Source organism: Heterodontus francisci, chromosome 39, assembly GCF_036365525.1.
Source record: "Heterodontus francisci isolate sHetFra1 chromosome 39, sHetFra1.hap1, whole genome shotgun sequence".
In the NCBI taxonomy this organism is placed as follows: domain Eukaryota; kingdom Metazoa; phylum Chordata; class Chondrichthyes; order Heterodontiformes; family Heterodontidae; genus Heterodontus; species Heterodontus francisci.
The window spans coordinates 38,001,808-38,022,712 of record NC_090409.1 but is presented as its reverse complement, the minus strand read 5'-3'; the positions used below and the strand labels follow the sequence as shown (position 1 = coordinate 38,022,712).

Sequence of the window (20,905 nt, the reverse complement as noted above, 5' to 3'; positions counted from 1 at the left end):
GCCTTCAGAAGATGGCAGTGGACAACAGCTCAATCAGATCATTCCTCATCTTGAGGGAAGTTGCTCCGTCTCTGATCTGAGCTAAGGTACTAAATGGAAAGGCAAATTCACAGCAGTACTTTAAATTCAACTGCAACTACAAGACGATGAAAAACCTGGTAAAAGAGAAGTTCAGCATTAAAGTGAGAGAATTATCAATAACTAAAATAGTCACTTGGGTCAAGTAGCACAAGAAAAAAAAAAAAAAGAAATAATTTTAGCAGGTGGATATTGTGATAAGGACATCTTAGGTTTTTGACTCGGAGGATCAGTTAGATGGGCCGAAGAGTCTCACTGATTAATATTAATGTTTGTAATCCCATCAAAACACTGAAGGACACATCCATTCCCTACTGACAGTATTCATGTGAATGACCAGCTGAATCTACCCCAACTCAAGTTGCAAAAAAATACACTGACCCACCATTTCTTTTCTGGTTTCCATTTCAAATCTTCCATGATCTTACCTCAGATTTTCTCTTCTCAGACATGGCCTTTCCCTCTCCAGTATCTGCCCTGTCACTCTTAGTTTTACCCATCCCTTCCTGAGGTCAGTCACCTTATTTACTCTATTTTCCCTCTACTTTTTGTGCCCTTATCTATTTCCAAGACTTTTCAATGTTTATGACCTGGCTCTATTATTTCTTTTTTTGACACCTCACAGGCAAAAATGAAGTCCAATCTCAATTAAACAATTTCCTATTGCAACAGCATCTAACGTTTATGGTACTAATATCAGAGCCTGTCTTTTCTTCTGACTTTCCCTCAGACTAACAGCAGCTCAGTCTCTTTCTCACTAAAAGACACTGGGCCAGCTCGTGTTTCTCCTCCTGTTGCCTTTCTTGACGGAAATATCAAACAAATTTCTAAAATCTGAAACAGACTTTATGAAGAGAATTTACCTTATACTATTCGGAATAACAATGTATGGATTTTTCAAAACCTTGACAATACAAACTTTGTCCAAACCAATTATCCTATTTGAAAGAATGATAAATACAAATTATGAACCAGACTTTTCCTTTGCTCGTAAATTTACATTTTGGAATAGAATGTATGAAATTTAACTTGAAATTATTTGAAGAAAATGTTCCTTCAATTTGTAACTAGCAGGTTAAATTCAATGATGCTGAATTCTGCTTTTGCCCGCTCTTGATTTTTCTCTGACACTTTGTATTTCTGTAAATGATTGTGTCTAAACTCTCCTCACTTATTTGCTTCAGCTACAATCCCTCAGCACTTGATCTGTGAGTGTGACATTAACTGAGAACTGTTCTCTCCCTCCTGCACAACCATTTAAAGGTCCCCGCTGAGCCACCCGAACTACCCTCTTCCAGCCTCCCGCCTTCTGCCGATCATCTGATGACGCCGTCTCTATTTATAGCGCCGATCCCGGCCGACCGTTGGAAGGGTGACACGTGACTCGCGCTCCGCCAATCAGAGCGCGGCCGCTGACGGTTGCGAGGGGCTCGAGCGCCCGCGTGAGGAGACCGCGCGCCTCACGCGCCCAGGGAGGCGGAGCGCGCGGCCTTTGAAAAAAAAAAGCGCCAAAACCCACAACAGTCACCCATGGTGAGGGGGGGGGGGAAACATGAGGGTTCAGTGAATGAAAAAAAAGGACAACCCTGGCGTTTTACTCTATCAGAAACCTGTTAGGGCTTAAACACCCCATTTTGGGCTCACCTGATTTCCCCCCCCCCCCCCCCCCACCTGAGGTAAAATCAGTGCAGGTGTGGACGAATTTTTTTGAGGAAGAAGATGGTGGGTGCAGGAAGCAGGTGCCAAAGCAAAGAGGAAAGAGGCAACGGGGCCAAGTGCTCACCTTGTTGGGGTGAAGACACAGAGCAGAAAGAAGCGGATGGACAGCGCCTGGGGGCCCAATGTCTGGCTCAACAGCAGCACCAACTCTGGAGAAACCTACGTGCCCACTCACCCCACTCAGGAATGCCGCACAACACCGGGAAACAGATTTGGAAAAATATCACATCACGGAGCATCTTTGTGCAATGGTTCTGAATGCCATTGTTTACCTGGAAACTTGCAACCTCAGTTACATTTGACAGAGAATGACCGAGCAATGATCGACACAAGACATGACAGAAGATGGCTGAAGATTGGAATAAACACACTCAAAGCAGCAGTTAGAACTGAAGGCTTTTTATTATTCTCCAAAACATGATGCACACATTCAATGTTTCTTTCTTGCTGCTGCAACCTACAAAAGAAAAAGACAAGATTTTCCAGTCAGCTGCAGAAAATTGGTCACAAATGCACACTTCAACTTTCCAAATTGCTAAAGCCTGGAAACAAACAGATGGGTCAGCATGCAGAGAAAATCGTAGAACATGCAGCACTGAATGAGACAACTCGGCCCATTGTGTCTCTGTCGGCTCTTTGCAGAAGATGTCCAATTACTCCCATTCTCCCTTGCTGTTTCTGTATAACTTTACAAACTATTAATTCTGAAGTATTTATCCAATTCTCTTTTTGAAAGTCACTATTGAATCTGCTTCCACAGCCCTTTCAGTCCGTGCTTTCCAGACCACAACAATGCCTTATCATTCAGTTGGATACTGAACCAGGAAAGGCGCACTCCGGATTGTACGGTACACAGGGTCCGCTTACAAGACAGGCATCTGGTGCTAAATCTGGGAGAATAACACAGCACAGGAGATCATTCAGACCATTACATCTATGCCGGCTCTATGAAAGAGCAATGCAATGAGCCCCAGTTCGGGCTGCCAGTTGCACTGTTGGAGTCCAATTTCAGTTTATTAATGAAGTTTCCCGCCTCTCCATGGCACGACAATCAGCCACTGCAAAATAAGCAGCCGCACAAGCAGCAATAGATTATGGGCATCAGAGGTTTTGATCAACTGAAGTTTCCGAAGGGTGATGGATGGGAAGCCAGCCAACAGTGATAAAGTCATAGATGAGGATTTCAGCAGCAAAAGGGTTGAGGCAGGGGTGCAGATAGACGGTATTACTGAGGTGGAAGTGACAGATTGACATGGGATTTTGAAACTTAGCAAATGCAACGTCGAGGTTGCAAAGAGATGGGTTGAACATGAGACTGTGGACGGGGAGAAGGATAGAGTTGCTGGTGGATGTATGTAGTTTATGGTGAGGGCCAATGTAAAATGAGAGTGAGGACAGAGAGAAGGGAAAGTCATAAAAAGATGAGAAATCTGAAAAAGGAAAATCGTAATAATTGAGTGTCACTTACATTTAAGGAGGGCTTTGAAGAGGAGAGCTGGTCATCAGTTATATTGGAAACACATGTCTAAGGAACATAGAATCATAGAATAATTACAAACAGAAGAAGGCCTTTCTCTTTGCTGCTCTTATATCTTTTTTCACTTCCCATCTGAACTTTCTATATTCAGCCTGGTTCTCCATTGTATTACCAGCCTGACATCTGTCACTTGCACCCTTTTTCTGCTTTATCTCAGTCTCTATTTCTTTTGTCATTCAGGGGCCTCTGTCTTTGCCCTATCTTTCCCCATCGTGGCAATATATCCTGACTGTGCCTAAACTATCTCCTTTTTAAAGGTAGCTCATTGTCCATTACAGTTTTGTCTGCCAATCTTCGATTCCAATTTACCTGGGCTAGATCCATTCTCACCCCAATGAAATTGGCCCTTCTCCAGTTAATTATTTTTACTCTGGATTGTTCCTCATCCTTTTCCACAGCTAACCTAACCTATGATACTATGATCACTGTCTCCTAAATGTTCCCCAACTGACACTTGATCCACCTCATCTTCCTGAACCAAATCCAGCAATTCCTCCTTCCTCATTGTACTGGAAACATACTGATGTAGAAAATTCTCCTGAACACACTTTAGTAGCTCTTGCCCCTCTCTTCCTTTTACACTATGTTACAGGCAGGTGGGAAATGGGGTGGCTGGTTTCCACTTTTCATCTCCCAACTGACTGTAGATAGTGCTTTGTTGAACTACTGTTTCAGCCCCTGTGATTTGTTTGCCAAATAAACAGACAGTGACAGATTTTCTTGTAGGTTGAAACAGAAGATTAACTATGTATTGAACAATAATCAAGTGAAATGATCCTAACACCACCCACTCAGTCGTTCACTCACATGCACACTCAGAAAAGATAGATAGAAGGTAAAAGGTGTTAAGAGTTCAAGGTCTGCTGTGGGATCTTCCTGGAAGGTTGGTTTTTAAAGTTGCAGGCCTGTTTCCTGGTTCCATTGCACTTGCTGGGATGCTTCAGTTTGAAGATGGTGCTGGTATTTCTTAGTTCAGTTTTCACAGGTGGAGGAGTTGTTTAAAAGTCACCCTCTATTTCTCTGCTGTGGTTGGTTGCAAAGTCATCTCAGCAGGGTTCAACTGTCTCAGCTGAAATTGATCTCTCTCTCAGCCTTGTGCTAGAGTTAAAAATGGCTTTTTGATGTTCCCTCTGCGGCTGGAGATTTCTGGCTGATGTCCTGATGTTCTGATGTCTTCCAAAAAGGTTGCCTTTAAAGGTAAACCTGATTAAGTGTTAATTTAACTTGCAGCTTAGGTTTTTGTTCCTGAGCAGCTATAGAATAACTTCTGACTGCAGCCCATTTTGATAAGATGAGGTATTTTCACACTTTATGGTAGTCAACGGAGACAGAGCACCTGTGAGTTCCTTTGTTTTAGCTCACTTTTGTGGATATCTCACGCCCATGTACAATTTCAATGCAGATGGGGTTAATGTGTTTTAGTTCCAGCAGACATGAATGCGTATTTCAGTGCAGGGGATGGTAGGTGCCATGTGACTGTCTTCCATTTTGCTGAAGGCCAGTATTTCAGACTTTTAAATAGTTGTTTTTTTTAAATAACTCTCCAGTTTATTTTGGTATTTCCATTGCTACATTTCCCATGAGCATGACACCTCCCCCAAAAAGGAAAAAATGAAATGCCTAGGATTTCATTTTTTGTTGATGTTTGTTTCTTGTTTTGATGGAAAGATTTCCTTTAATGCTTGTTTAGTTTTTTTTGGGAAAAATAACAAATTGGTCTGTCAAAACCTGAATCAACATCTTGGAGTAACACCGTGCCAACTCCAACATCACTCCACCATCTGTAAAGGTTTGTTAAAATTTGGGGCTGCCAATACTGGGTCATTTGCTCAGATTGCCTTCAACTTTTCAAATGCTAGCTGGCATGGCTCTGACCGCAAGATTTTTGCACTTTTAATAGCTGGCCTGTTAAGGGACCAGGTAAGGTGCTGAATTTGGGAAAAAATTTATGGTAGAGCCCACACATTCCCAGGAAACACATGATTCTCCCATTCTTAAAATCAGTCTCTCCACAATATTTAGGGGGAACTACAATTTGGTGATCTACTGTCCACTCCTCCTCTGTGGGTCACTGTGGGGGCCTAAGATCACTGGGGCTGTTACCACCTTACCCCCAGCCAAATCATTGCCGAGTAGCAAGCCTATTCCAGCCACATGTATCCCTACAGTAACCGGTCCAGAAGCAAGGTAACACTGCAAGTGGACCCAATACAGGGATTCAGACATGTATTGTCCCTCAATCCCTTTTACCAGAACCTTCCCTTTTAGTGAGCTGTCTGGTGGGAAGATCATTCTTTTACCCAGCATAAAGAATTAAGTATTCTTCAAGAATTCTCTCTACCTGTACTGCACCTACGATGATATTCTTAAAGGGGTTCATTGCCGTGGTTGGGGCAGCATTGTCTGCATTACTGCCTGCTTGGGCACCCATTTCTAGGCTGGTTTTGTGAACTCCGACAAAAGGCTTCCCCTTTAACTTTCAGCAGTCCGCTTTCACATGCCCCTGCTTTCCAGCAATGGGAATACATAGGTGTGTGAAAAATATTCCTGCCCTTTGAATTTTCTTTCCTTACTGGTGGAGAGCTTCTTGCATTCTCACCTTTTGTTTCCCTGTTGCTAGCACCCCGACTCGCATCACTTTCCCACTTTCTGTCCTTTCCGAACCTTTGGGAATTATTATGGAAGGATTTTCACTGTGAAAACGGTTTATGAGTAAGCTCACAGTCATCTGCCATGGTGACAGCTTGGCTCACCCTTGTAATTGCTCCTCAAAATGAGGTCTTATTTTTGAATTGGAATGCTATTTGTAAATTCTTCAAATCGAATGACCTCTCTCGAATTTTCATATAAGAGGTCTAATTTGAGAGATCATATCCAGCGATCGAAAGCCATATGTTTAATTCCTTCAAATTCAATAAAAGTCACAGAATCACAGAATTGTTACAGTGCTGAAGGAGGCCATTTGGCCCATTGTGTCTGCACTGGCTCTCCAAAAGAGCAATTCACTCCGTTCTATTCCCCCTCCTTCTCCCCGTAACCCTGTATATTCTTCCTTTTCAAATTATTTCCTGTCTATTTCCCTTTTGAATGCTTCAGTTGAATCTTCCTCCACCACACTCTCTGGCAGTGCATTCCAAACCTTAACCTCTCTGCATGAAACAGTATTTCATCCTGCCACTTTTTGCATCTCTTACCAAATACTTTAAATCTATGCTTCCCCTTGTCGGCCCTTTCATGATTGGGAACAGTTTCTCTCTATCTAGTCTGTCTAGACCCCTCATGATTTTGAATACCTCTATCAAATCACCTCTTAGCCTTCTCTTCTCCAAGGAAAACAGTGCTAACTTCTCCAGTCTATCTTCATAACTAAAGTTCCTCATCCCTGGAACCATTCCCGTAAATCTTTTCCGTACTTTCTCCAATGGCCTCGTGTCTTTCCTAAATTGCGGCCCCCAGAACTGGATGCAGTTCTCCAGCTGGGGCCGAACTAGTGTCTTATTCAAGTTCGACATAACTTTGTTGCTCTTGTACTCTATGCTCCTATTAATAAAGCCCGGGATACTGTATGCTTTATTAACCGCTCTCTCAACCTGTCCTGCCACCTTCAATGACTTATGCACAAAGACACCCAGGTCCCTATGCTCCCTTTATTTTATATTGTCTCTCCTTGTTCTTCCTACCAAAATGAATCACTCCAGATTCTTCTGCCTTGAACTTCATTTGTCACTGGTCTGCCCATTCCATCAAATTGTCTGTGTCTTTTTGGAGCTCTGCACAATCTTCCTCACAGTTCACAATGCTTCCAAGTTTTGTATCATCTGCAAACGTTGAAATTGTGCCCTGTACGTGAAATCTAGGTCATTAATATATCAGGAAAAGCAAGGGTCCCAACACTGGCCCCTGGGGAACTCCACTACAAACCTTCCTCCTGTTCAGTCTGGGCAGGTCTTTTCCTAGTGTTTTAAAATTTCTGTCAGTAGGCTTTGTGTACCAACTCATAGGCATTTAGAATTGCCTTTTGGTTTGTTCATAGTCAGAAGAACTCTCTTCTGACACCACAGAAAGCATTTTGCGAATCCTACCTACCAATTCGGCCTTCCAGGAGTATAGTCCAATGTTCTTTTCACCAGTTTAGTCTAGTAGCTATTATCTCCAAGGAGATAAAATAAGACTCAACCTCCTCCTCATTAAGTTTTAACACTAGTCTTGAGTGTCTCAACGGGGTTAATGAGTTTTAGTTCTAGCAGACACAAATGGGTATTTCAGTGCAGGAGAATGGGGTATCATGTGACTTTGCCCTCCATCTTGCTGAAGGCAAATGTACCAGTCTTTTAAATGCTTTTCTAATAACTCTACAGTTTATTTTAGTAGTTCCATCGCTGCACTTCCCACAAGCGTGACAGCTATTAGTATCCTGGTCTATATTAGGATAATTAAAGTCCCTCATTGTAACTACTCTATAATTCTTGCACATCTCTGTAATTGCCTTCCAAATTGACCAATGTGCCACTTGTGCATTTCCTTTACCTGAAGGAACAGCTGGTGAGGTTGAAACTGTAATAGCAGCAACAGAAGGAAGTGACAGTGTCAATGTTGAACCTGACCCATTATAATTAAGATGGTAAGCAAATATAAGGTTTAGGTAGATTAACCAAAGTAAGTTTGCTCAACTGAATGTTAATTCTTCCTCCAGATAGACATTGAAGAGATACAAAATAATGAGCATAATGTTCCTCCAATTAAATATAGGGAAGATCAAAACTACTGTTTGCAGTACCCGCCAAATATTGTTCCCTGGCCAAATCAATCCTCCTCTCTGGCCGTTGTCTGAGGCTTAACCAGACTGTTCTCAACCTCAGTGTTTGAGTTGTACCTGAATTGAGCTTCTGACCACATATCCGCTCCATCACCAAGGTTACTTCAAGCTCTGTAACGTTAGCTGTCTCCACGCCAACCTCAGCCCGTCTGCTGCTGAAAAGTCCATGCTTTTGTCACATCCAGACTTGACTATTCCAAGGCTCTCCCAGACAGACTCTCATCTTCCACCCTTCGCATCCAAAACTCTGCTGCCATTTCCTGAATCGTACCAAGTCCCATTCAACTGTCACCCTCGTGCTTACCCACTTACATTGGCACCGGTCCAGCAAAACCTCAATTTAAAAATTCTCATCTTTGTGCACCAATCGTTTCATGGGCCTTGCCTTTCCCTTTCACTGTAATCTCCTCCAGCCCAACTAACAGCTGAGGACTCAGCAGTCCTCCAATTCTGACCTCTCCTGTACCCCTAATTCCCTTCGTCCATTTGCCTTCAGCAGTCAAGGCCCAAAACTCTGGAATACGCTCCCGAAACTTCCCCATCTTTCTCTCCTTCTTTGAGACACGCTATAAAACCTACCTCTTTAACCAAGGTTTTGATCATCTGTCCTAATATCTCCTTACATGGCTAAGTGCCAAATAGTGTCTAATAACATGAAGCACCTGAAGACATTTTACTCACTTAAAGGCAGTATATAAATGCAGGTTTGTGTTGTTGCTGATTCATGACTGGGTTAGTGCTCCTCAAGTTCTGGAAATCCTTCAATACCTTTCCCAAATGGCTATTCTTAACACTCAGCTGGCTAATCTGCTGTAGTGGCATCACTGATGTGCCAGATCCTATCCCAACTCCATGTTCTCATACACATTTACTAACTTAAACTGGTCTGGGGTTAATGGGTAAAGGGCCAATCTAGATCAGGAGATGAGATGAGAAAAATCCTTTGTATACATGTGGAGAGCTGAGCACAATGATAAATTGACAATACATTAATAAGGTGGTTGTAAAATTCACTGGCTTCCACCCCATCAAATTTATTTCATGTTGCCAGTATTTAGCCTTCCAGTCAGTCTGTTAACACATCAGGTGTGACAAAGGAAAATTTAAGCAATTTACCTATTATTTCTACGTACAGTTGTCGACTGGGCAGCTTTGTATTTCCAGAATTTTCTGTTTTTGTTTCAGACTTCCATGTTTTGTTTTCTACTCAGCTGCTCTTCATTTGTTTTTCTCTTCTCCAACAACAAAGATGGTAGATGGCCAGCAGGATTTTGATAATGGATTTCTCAAACTTCCAGCCAATGTTACTTGGGGTGAGGTGTATGCAAATTGGAACAGAGTGAAACATTCACTGTTCCTTTGAATTTTGTTCAGCATTTATTTGGCATGAAAAATCACCTATCGCATATGGGAATTTCCGAGCTTGGGTTACAGTGTTGATTTTGTGCTGGTGGCATTTGATTCTTCTGGGCTCTAATGCTTACACCTTCCACTCACTCAGCACTGTCGGTATTTAAGGAGTGGTGTTCCTGGACCCAGGTTTGACCACTGATGCCAACTGCTGACTTTGATTGTATTCGCAAACTTACAGCAGTGAGTCGAATGCCTGACCTAAATCATTCACTCAGATCTCACTTTTAGTTTAAAATTACATCAGAAGCCCATGAGTTGCACTGATCTTTCCGAATTTATCCAGATGGCAAAGGGTGTAAGGACAATCCTAGCAACAACAGGCCAGTTAAACACTAGTGATGGGCAAGGTTTTTGAAACAATAATTAAGGAAAATATCAACACAAACTTAGAGGGGTTTGAATTAATTAAGAATATCCAACATGGACTTGTAAAAGACAGATTGTGCTTGACCGATCTAACTGATTGTTTTGATGAAGTAACAGAGATTCTTGATGCAGGGAATGCAGTGGATGTTGGCAATATGGATTTTAAGAAATAATTTGACAAAGTACCAAATTAAAGACTGATTAACAAAATTAAGACTCATGGAATAGGAGAGTCAGTGACCAATTGGATAAAAGATTGATTTGAGGACAGAGAACAGTGAGTTGTATTAAATGGTTGTTTTTCAGACTGGAGGATGGTAGCCAGTGGTGTTCCCCAAAGGTCAGTGCTGGGGCCACTACTTTTCTTTGCTATATAAAAAATGACTTGGATTTTGGAATAAGGAGTAGAATCTCAAAATTTGCTGAAGGCGCAAAACTTGGAGGTGTGGCAAATAGTGAGGATGATACGAATTGCTTGCAAGAGGACACGGGCTACTGGAATGGGCAGACAGGTAGAAGATGGAATTTAATACCGACAAGTGTGAGGTGATGTATTCAGGTAGAAGGAATAGGGAGAAACAATATATACATAATGGCACATTTCCAAAGAGTGTGCAGGAGCAGAGGGATGCATGTACATGAAGATGGCAGGACAGATTGAAAGAGTGGTGAGTAAAGCATATGGGGTCTTGGGCTTCACAAATAGAGGTATAGAAGCAAGGAAGTTATGCTGAACCTTTATAAAGCTCTGGTTACACCCCAACTTGATTATTATACTCACCATAATTCAGGAAGGATATGAGGGGCCTTGAGAGGGTGCAGAGGAAATTTACCAGAATGGTTCCAGGGCTGGAGGATTTTCGTTGAAAGCTAAGATTGGAATAGCTGGTTTTGTTCTCCTTTGAACAAAGGAAATTGAGGTGAGATTTAGTAGAAGTATACAATATTATGACAGCCTTAGAAACGTTAGACAAGGAAATACTGTTCCCATTAACAAATGACACAAAGGCAAGGGGACACAGATTGAAAGTTTTGGGCAAAGGATTCAGGGGGAATATAAGGAAGCACTTTTTTACTCGCCAACCACATGGGTGGTGGAACCGAAGATTATCAATGTCTTCAAGAGCAAGTCGGACAGCCACCTCAGAGACAGAGACTTGCAGGGCTATGGGGAAGCGGCCAGGAGTGAGACGGACTGCATAGCTCCATGGAGAGTCGGCATGGACTCAATGGACCGAATGGCCTCCTTCTGTGCCATAAGTGGCTCTCTGACTCTATGGTTTATCCTTTCCTGTTGTTGTATTACACACGGTTTCGTCACTTTAAAACAGGCTCAGACTTACAATCTTATGCCATCAGAAGCTATCGATGACCAGATAGAGGCTAAAATATATGAGCATTTTTTTAAAAAACTGCTCAATGACAATCAGACCACAATTTTCTTGTTTAATAACATTCCAATAATGTTGAACATCAGCGCAGATTTTACTTGGACAATGTAGACACAGATCAGTTTGCAAATTCTTAAATACAATACAGATTCATACAACTTAAAGCACATTTCAGCATGACTAGCCTGCATCAAGTTAATTACACATTGGAATACATTCAACTTTTCAATTTTCAAATCCAGCTTGTGCTTGAACTTTTGTCGACACTTCCTTCAGCTTTGAAATCTCTAACAGCAGCATTTTACTGATCATCTGTTGAAGAAATCTCATGCCAAACAATGAAAGGTATCTTGGGGAGCAGGTGTTTGAGAAAAGTAACTGGAGTAGTGAGTCCACAGGACAGAATCATCTTCGTCACTTGCGGCATCAAAGTGGTTGTAGTTTCAGTCACTATATTTATTAACACCATACATTATGGCACCTTTACTGATGCAGACGCAACCTGACTGCATCAAGACAGCATTCATCCCAGCAGCCTTTCACCATCAGAACAAAGGGCCTGCGACACAGAGATTAAACACATTCTGCAGTTTGTATCAGAAGGAATATTTTGAAATGCCAGTCCGAAGATACAATTTCAGGGTGAGTGGATCAGACACTGGGCGACAACAACATAGCCCCAAATCTCCAACCCACACGGGACATGAGGAATCCTGGAATTTACCCTTATACTCCATCATTATCCACACAAAAATATCATAAAGAGTGAAAGGTTAAAAGTCTAAATAATAGCAATGTTTGAGATAACTATTCAAGGCTATTCAAATAGAATGAAATATTCAAGCAGAGTGAAATTATGAATTGGTTACTATTCTCTTCATTATGTTTCAAAACATTTCCTCATGTGGACTTTGAAAGCGATTGAATCCTTGAGAACTTCCCCACAATGATGAAAGGTTTCAAAGCAAATGCAAACTTTCAGCTGATAGATATAAGAAAAACTCTCTCCACATTGAGTACATTTATATGGCCTCTCTCCTGTCTGGATCTGCTGGTGTCTGTGGAGGCTCCCTGATTTTGTGAAGCTCTTTACATATTCAGTACATAAGATACAGCCTCTCTCCTTTGTGGATTCGCTTGTGATTATGGAGGCTCCCTGACACTGAGAAACTCTTTCCACATTCAGTACATTCATACGGCCTCTCTCCTGTGTGAATCCAGTGGTGTCCATGGAGGCTCCAAGACACTGAGAAACTCTTTCCACATTCAGTACATTCATACAGCCTCTCTCTTGTGTGGATCTGCTGGTTGCTCTGGAGGTGCCATGACATTGTGAAACACCTTTCACATTCAGTACATTTATAGGGCCACACTCCTGTGTGGATCCGCAGATGTTTCTGGAGGTGCCCTGTCTGTGTGAAACTCTTTCCACATTCAGTACATTTATACGGCCTCTCTCCTGTGTGGATCCACTGGTGATTATTGAGGCTGCCTGACACTGAGAAATTCTTTCCACATTCAGTACATCTATACGGCCTCTCTCCTGTGTGGATCCGCTGGTGTTTCTGGAGGTTCCCTGATACTGCGAAACTCTTTTCACATTCAGTACATTTATATGGCCTCACTCCTGTGTGGATCCGCAGATGTTTCTGGAGGTGCCCTGTCTGTGTGAAACTCTTTCCACATTCAGTACATTTATACGGCCTCTCTCTTGTGTGGATCCGCTGGCGTAGGTAGTGATCACCTGATTTTATAAATTTTATCCGCTGGACAGATTGTGTGAACGAACGCCGCTCATTTTTGAATTGCAAAAGAACTTTTTCCTGGAGGATGAAGATTGTCCTGCTGAACTTTGTCCACAGGATTCAGGATGTCTTCTGATGTGATTCTGAAGGAAATCTTACGTGATAAATGCAACATTGCAATGAGGGCAAGGATGGCACTCATCTTGATGCATTTGTTGATTTGCTGGAGATGGAAGAAGGAAAATTGTCAGAGTAATGAAACATCTAGAATTTTCTATTGGAAGTACAATTTGTAGTTATTTCAGTATTAAACTGGGCTCTTAGGATGTTCATATTGTGAATTGAAACCCTCCTCTGGTAAAAGAGGTGAGATGAGGAGGCAGAACTCATCAATAGGGCATTGCATATTTAAAACAGTACTAACAAATGTTTCAAGGTTCATGGATTCAGTCTCTGAACTCCTCCAAGGATCAATGGACACATCATCACCCTTTCAGGAATTGTTATAAACCAGTGTAAAAACCAGCTTTGTTAAAACAGGGGAGAGGAAATTAAACAGCATCTGTTGAATAAAAGAGTGGGGGACCTGTCTGGGAGTTACCTTAGCAGTGCAATGAGCCTCATTATTTCTTCATAAATGCTCAATTATTCAGCTTGAGCTACTCCAAGTAAGTTTTGTAATAAAATGAAGATTCACAAAAGCATATATATTTATAAAACCCATAAAAATGGATATAACTTTATTATATATAACTTTATGTGGTTGATTTTCCCTGACATTGGGCAGTCTCGAGTTAATTAAGGTCAGAGAACAGGGGAATGACTGGTCGAATGTATAGAAGAGAGAATGAAAGAGATGGAAATGGGAGAGTGCCTTGACAGCAGTGGGAGAATAATACCTTCGTGGGCAGGATAAGCTGTCTCGGAGTTTCAGGGAACAGCCTCAATCACTGGTGTGGGAAGATACACTACCTCAGTGAGGTACTGGGGCAAACTTGCTTCAGCTGGGGTACAGGGGGTGCAACACTGTCTCAATGAAGGTGTGGGGTGGGGGGGGTGGGGAATGTAACATCGCCTCAATGGAGGCGTGGGGGAAACAATGTCTTCGTGTGGGTAGGAGTGTAACACTGTCTCAATGGAGGCAGGGGGGGGAAAATGGCTCAGTGTTGGTGGGGGTGTAATACTATATCAATGGAGGTATGGAGAGGAACAATGATATAGTGTAGGTGGGGCTGTAATTCTGACTCAGTGGAGTTGTGAGTGTAACAAAGACTCAGTGGGAGTGGGGTTGTTACCCTGCGTCAATGGAGGTGTGGGTGAACAATCTCTCAGTGGTGATTGGGGGTAACACTACCTGAAAAGAGATATGAGGGAAATACCTCAGTAGGGATGGCGGGGGAGGGAGGGGGTGCGTAACACAGCCTTGACGGGCAGATAGATGTTAGAAAATGTTGGCAATATGCAAAAACCTAACAAATGTGCAGGGTGGCAGTATTATTGTGTTTTGTGACGCAAAGTATGATAACCTCTGTCAGCCTTGGCTCAGGACTTCGCATTCTCGTGTTCATGTGCCACTCCAGAGAGTCGTGTAGGCAATCCAGGCTGACATTGCCGTGCTGCACTGTCAGAGGTGCCATCTTTCAAACCAGGCTAATCTGTATCCTTGTCTGTTTAAGATAGATCCAGGTCTACGTGCTGAGGGATGCACTAAAGCTTAGGGTAGCTGTTGCAAAGGCTCACTGTGCAAGGCCCTCCTGCCATAGTATACTATGGGGCTGGAACCTGTGTAAAACCTCTCTGGCTGTAGGCACCAAAATATGTTTTTGCTCTGCAATGCAAATGTACATTGCATATAAAATGGAATGGCAAGAGTTGTGAGGCAACTCATGTTCTGTATCGAAGGAATCTGATCACGATTGTACTTTCTGAAATGTCAAATTTGAACTGTTCTGAACTGTTGTATTATTTTTTTAAACAAACTTTTATGAATAAAATATTTTTGGGAAAAAATTTAGACTACAATCGCATGGCACAACAGTAAGAAGGGAAAGGAGATTTCCTGTTGTATTGGAAAACATTTATCCACCAACCAACACCACCAATTATCAGACCAATTATCTCTTTGCTGTTGTTGGAACTTGCTGTGTGCAGTCTGTGCTGTCCTATTTGCCTACGTATATCAGTGATTGCACTTCGAAATGTAATTCATTGGCTGTAAAGAGCTGTGGAACGCCACCAACACATCAAAAGCACTTATAGGAGTGCTGTTCTTTCTTAAGTTGAAAAGTAACAGGATGATTTTTTAAGGGAGCAGTTCCTGACCTCAGTTCCCATTCTCCTGTGGATACAACCTTTATCTCAGAGACGACAGTGACAACAAGCGAAGATAATTGATACACCAAAGAGTCACTGTAGCAGGATCAGGAAAGGGAACACTTGCTGAATTCACCCTTTCCCCAGTCCAAGTGTACTAAAACTGAAATGCCTCGCCTACTGTCCTGATAGGGATACATTGAATCATATACAAAGCTTAGCTGCACCTCAAGCTTTCATGTGCCCTCCTTACCCTGTCACAACACAAAAGTCGCACAATCAATTAGCAAAGAATCATTCAGCACAGGAGAAGGCTGTGCCAGCTCTTGGAAGAGCTATCCTATTACTACCACTCCTCCCCACAGCTCTACAATTTCTTTCTTTTCAAGCAAATATCCAACTCAGTCTTCAAAGTTATTATTGAAATTGCTTCCACCAGCCTTTAAGGCAGTGCACCTCACATCATAACTCTCTGCGTAAAAAGACTTCTCGCCTTCTCTGATATTTTTGTAAATTATCTGTGTCTTCTGGATAACAACCCTCCTACCAGTGGAAACAGTTTCTCCCCATCTGTAACTAAAGTTCCTCATCCCTGGAACCATTCTCGTGAATCTTTCCTGCACTCTATCTAATGGCTTCACATCTTTACTAAAGTGTGGCTCCCAGAACTGGACACAATACTCCAGTTGAGGCCAAACCAGTGGTTAATACAGGTTTAACATAAATTCCTTGCTCTTGTACTCTATTCCCTTATTAATAAAGGCCAGGATACTGTATGCTTTATTAACCGTGCTCTCAACCTGTCCTGCCACCTTCAATGATTTATGCACATCTGCACCCCTTTAGGATTGTACCCTTTATTTTATATTGTCTCTCTGCATTTATCCTAACACAATGAATCACTTCACACTTCTCTGCATCAAATTTATCTGCCACTTGCGCGCCCATTCCACCGACCAATGTCCTTTTGAAGTTCTACACTCTCCTCCTCACTTTTCCCAATGCTTCCCAGTTTTATATCATCTGTAAATTTTGAAATTGTACTCTGTGGACCTGGTTCAAGGTAATTAACATAGATCAGGAAGAGTAAGGTTCCTAACACTAACTCCTGGGGAACTCCACCACAAACCTCCCTCCAGTCCGAAAAACATCCATTAACCAGTACTCTCTGTTTCCTGTCACTCAGCCAATTTCATATTCATGTGGCTACTGTCCCTTATACTACATGAACTATAACTTTGCTCACGAGTCTGTTGGGTGGTACTTTATCAAGTGCTTTTTGGAAGACTATGTCCATCACAGCAACAGCATTATCCTCATCAACCCTCTCTGTTACCTCATCAAAAAACTCCAGCAATTTCATTAAAAACCATTCGCCCTTAACAACTCCGTGCTGGCTTTCCACAATTAACCTGCATTCGCCCAAGTAACTATTAATTTTGTCCCAAATTATTATTTCAAGAAGCTTCCCTACCACTGAGGTTAAACTGACTGGGCTGTAGTTGCTGGGCTTATCTTTACATACTTTTTTGAACAAGGGTGTAACATTTGTCACTCTCCAGTCTTCTGGCACCATCCCTGAGTCTAAGGAAGACTGGAAAATTATGGCCAGTGTCTCCGCAATGTCCATTATCACTTCACTCACTTGGATGTATCTCATCCGGTCCTGGTGCCTCAGCAACTTTAATAAAGGCAGCCTATCCAATACCTCCTCCTTATCAATTTTAACCCCTTCAAATGTCTGAATTACCTCCTCTTTCATCATGATCTTCTTCCATGGTAAAGACAGATGCAAAATATTCATTTAACATCTCTGCCTCCATGCTTTTCGGACCCTAATCGGCTCCACTCCTCCTTTCACCACCCTTTTACTATTTTTAACTCCAATGGAAGACTTTTGGATTCCCTTTTATGTTAGCTGCCAGTCTCTTTTCTTACACTCTCATTGATTCTTATTTACTTTTTCACTTGCCATCTGAACCTTGTATATCCAGCCTGGTTCCCTGTTGTATTATCCATCTGACATCTAGAATAAGCACACTTTTTCCTCTTCATCTTAATCTCTATCTCTTTTGTCATCTAGGGAGCTCTGGATTTGTTAGTCCTACATTTCCCCTTCGTGGGAATGTGCCTTGACTCTGCCCGAACTATCTTTTCTTCAAAGGCAGCCCATTTTTCAGTTACCATTTTGCCTGCCAATCTTTTTTCCGATTTATCTGGGCCAGATCCATTCTTACCTCATTAGCTTGGTTTTCCCCCAGTTAATTATTCTTACTCTGGATTTTTTATTTTATTTTAGAGATACAGTACTGAAACAGGCCCTTCGGCCCACCAAGTCTGTGCCGACCATCAACCACCCATTTATACTAATCCCACATTAATCCCATATTCCCTACCACATCCCCACCTTCCCTCAATTCTCCTACCACCTACCTACGTGAGGGGCAGTTTATAATGGCCAATTTACCTATCAACCTGCAAGTCTTTGGCTGTGGGAGGAAACCGGAGCACCCGGTGGAAACCCACGCGGTCACAGGGAGAACTTGCAAACTCCACACAGGCAGTGTCCAGAATTGAACCCGGGTTGCTGGAGCTGTAAGGCTGCTTGTCCTTTTCCATAGCCAATCTAAACATTATGATACAATGATCACTGTCCCCCAAATGTTCCCCTACTGATACTTGATCCACTTGGCCCACCTTATTCCCAAGACCCAGGTCTGGAACCACCTCCATCTTCATTAGACTGGAAATATACTGTTGTAGAAAATTTTCCTGAACATACTCTAAGAACTCTTGCCCCACTCTGCTCTTTACACTATTACTATCCCAGTCTATATTCGAATAATTACAGACCCCCATTGTAACTACAATATAATTCTTGCACCTCTCTATAATTTTCTTTGCAAATGTTTTCCTCTACATCGTTCCCACTAGTTGTTGGCTTATAAACTACACAGAGCAATGTAATTGCCCCTTTTTGGTTCCTCAGCTCTAGCCAAATATATCCTGTCCTTGACCCCTCTGGGACATCCTCTCTCTCCAGCACTGCAGTGTGCTCCTCAATCAATACTGCCACCTCTTCCCCCACTTCCTTTCTTTCCAGGACACCCTGCATCCAGGAATATTTAATGCCCAGTCCTGCCATTCTTTGTGCCAGGTCTTCGTTATCGCAAGAACATCATATTCCCACATGGCAGTGTGCAAGTTGCCACATTCCACGCACTCACACACATACATACACACTCAGCCTATTTTAACCCTCGTGAAAGTTCGGGCCAGCCAATAATGGGGTAGTTTAGTTTAGGTTTGTTTAGAGATACAGCACTGAAACAGGCCCTTTGGCTCACCGAGTCTGTGCCGACCATCAACCACCCATTTTATACTAATCCTACACTAATCCCCATATTCCTACCACATCCCCACCTGTCCCTATATTTCCCTACCACCTACCTACACTAGGGGCAATTTATAATGGCCAATTAACCTATCAACCTGCAAGTCTTTTGGTATTTCCTCTTTTACAACAGTGACTACACTTCAAAAGTCTGACATAATAAAATGTCAAGATTGTCTTTTTTTTTCTTTCCCATTGAGCCCTCGTGTTTCCCCGTCACCCTGGTGGAACTGTGAGGGTTTTGGCGCCTTTTTTTTTGTGTGGAAAGGGCGCGTGCTCCGCCTGCCTGGCCGCGCGGTCACCTCGCGCCCGGCTCTCAACCGTCAACGGCAGGGCTCTGATTGGCGGAGCGAGAGTCACGTGCCACCCTTCTCGCGGCCGGCCGTTGGCCGGCGGTCCATGCTATAAATAGAGGCGGCGTCGCCGGGCGTTCGGTAGAAAGCGGGAGGTTGCAGCGGGGAGAGGGTGTGGCTAAGCGGGGAGTTTTAACCGGCTGCGTCGGACGGCCAAAACAAATCGAAGTTCATCTTAAACTCTTAGATCAAACACTCAGACGTTGCAGCTGCAACAAATATGTCAGGGCAGTTGCAGTCACTATTCAAATCTCAACAATTCAAAGTCTCAGAATAACAACAGACGACAAAAAAAAAATACTTCATCATTCCAACAAACTGCTAGTCAGAAATTGAACGAATATTTTCTTATAATAATTTTAAGTTACGTTTCATTGATGGTCTTTAAAAAATTTTAAATGATAAATTGATGAGGAAAGAAAAATGGTAAATCCATGCAAAAAAGAATATTTCTAGTTCTGATTTCTAAAATAGGAAAATTAGTTTCGAATAATTTTGTATTGTGAGGATTTTTTTATAAATCCATTCATTGTTATCTTGAATGGTAGAAGGTAAATTCTGTTCATAAATTGTGTTTCAGATTTTACACATTTGTTTGATAACTTATTTCTGTCAAGGAAAGGAACAAAAATATCCTGAGGAGAAACACAAGCTGGCACCAATACTTTTAGTGAGAAAGTGCCTCAGGTGCTGTTAGTCTGAGGGAAAGTCAGAAGAAAAGACAATAGTACCATAAACATTCTACATTGCTGCTAAAAGTAAAGTATTTAACTGCGCGTCAACCTCATTTTAGCCTGTGAGGTTACAGAAAAAGGGAAGAAATTCCACACTCCGGGTCCTCAGCATTGAAAAGACCGAAGGATAGATAAAGGCACAAAAATTAGAGTGAAAAATTGAGTAAATAGGATTCCCTGACCTCAGGAAGGGATGGGTAAAACTAAGAGTGACAGCACAAATACTGGAGAGGGAAAGGCTATGTCTGAGCAGAGGAAATCCGAGGTAAGATCATGGGAGATTTGAAGGTGAAACCAGAAAAGAAATGCTGTGTCAGTTTATTTTCCACAACTTGAGATAGGAAAGATTCAGCTGGTCAGTCACAATATTGTCAGTAGGGAGTGAGTATGCTCCCCAATGATTTGATGGGATCATGATTATTAATATTGATCAGTGAGACCATTTGAGCCCTCTAACTGATCCTTCCAGTAGAAACGCAAGTTGTCTTTATTACAATATCTATCTGTTTAAATTATTTAATATTTGTTTTTTTTGTTTGTACTACCCGATCCAGGTAATCATTTCTTTCTGTGACGTTAATTCTGAACTTCTCTTTTACCAGCTTGATTCAGGTCTTGCAGTTACAATTTAATTTAAAGTACTGCTGTGGTTTGCCTTTTCTATTTCATTGAGGACTTTAGGCTGAGATCAGAGACTGAGCAAACTTCCCTACAGATGAGGAATGATCTGATCGAAGTTTACAGTGAAGGTCCACCCCCTTTTGAAGGCAATTATGGATGGACATAAAGGATGGTCCTGACCGAATTATCCACATCCTGAATAAAACAAAATTGACAAGACGGATGATATCCTGGATTTATATATTTCTAATTGGGAGGTCTGTAATTGGGTCATCTATTAGAAATAGAAAAGGTGTTGGAAAGTTAACCCAGGAAAAAATTTCTTAAGGCTAAATTTTGTGGGATTGTAAAACGTGCTACCACAGGAGGCTGTTGATGCAGATTTAATTCAGGTGTTTTAAAAGGGATAAATAAATTGGTTGTAA

General features: G+C 42.1%; 1 pseudogene; it reads right to left on the bottom strand.

Moving 5' to 3' along the window:
- The window catches only part of LOC137352885 (zinc finger protein 665-like), a 31,410-nt pseudogene extending 18,225 nt beyond the window's left edge, over nucleotides 1-13,185 (bottom strand).
- Nucleotides 13,186-20,905: the final 7,720 nt, after the last annotated feature.